At 33.2% G+C, this 663-nt stretch overlaps 1 pseudogene; it reads right to left on the reverse strand.

The window, feature by feature from the left end:
- Positions 1 to 290: 290 nt before the first annotated feature.
- LOC116897646 lies at positions 291 to 434 on the reverse strand (annotated as a pseudogene).
- Between the last annotated feature and the right edge of the window lie 229 nt (positions 435 to 663).

Consider the following 663-nt stretch of genomic DNA (forward strand, 5'->3'; position numbering starts at 1 on the left):
AATTTTATTTGAGTTACACAGTATACCCTCTTTTCTGGTTTCTTTCACATAGCATAATTTTGAGATTTATCTATGATGACAGAGTTCTCCAAACTTTACTGACTTACAGAAACAACTAAAGCTGCAGTTACTGGAGAAGTCAAACTTCATAAAACTTTTTGCTTTGTTTCTCAAGGTTCCGTAAGGTTGAGAAACTCAAGTCCTTTTACTAAATAAGAGGAAATGCTAACTCATTTCTGGGAACTCAAACAAAAGCATAAGATATATATTTTTTAGAGTAGAACTAGAAAAGATGTTACTCATAAACTTGTGCTGGGTATTGGAACAAAATAGAAAAACAAAATATTTATGTAAAACCAAAATTTTGTACAACCAAAATTGTATTCATTTAAAGGAAATTACACTTGATCTTAGCCAAAAGGCCGAGAAGCGATTAAAGGAAATTAAAATAAAATGACAAGGGCAGAGTTGGGCCTGGTAATTCCAGCATTTGGGAGGCAGCAGCAGGAGGGTTGGAAATTGATGCTGGTTTGGTACATAGTTTGAAGTTAGCCTGGACTCGAAGAGATCCTGTTTCAAGTTAACATAACAAGAGTCAAAAGATACATAAGGAGAATTTTTTTTTTGAGATTTTGTTTTTAATGTATTAAGTGTTGCTACCCA

The sequence above is a fragment of the Rattus rattus genome, chromosome 3 (genome assembly GCF_011064425.1).
Source record: "Rattus rattus isolate New Zealand chromosome 3, Rrattus_CSIRO_v1, whole genome shotgun sequence".
Classification (NCBI taxonomy): domain Eukaryota; kingdom Metazoa; phylum Chordata; class Mammalia; order Rodentia; family Muridae; genus Rattus; species Rattus rattus.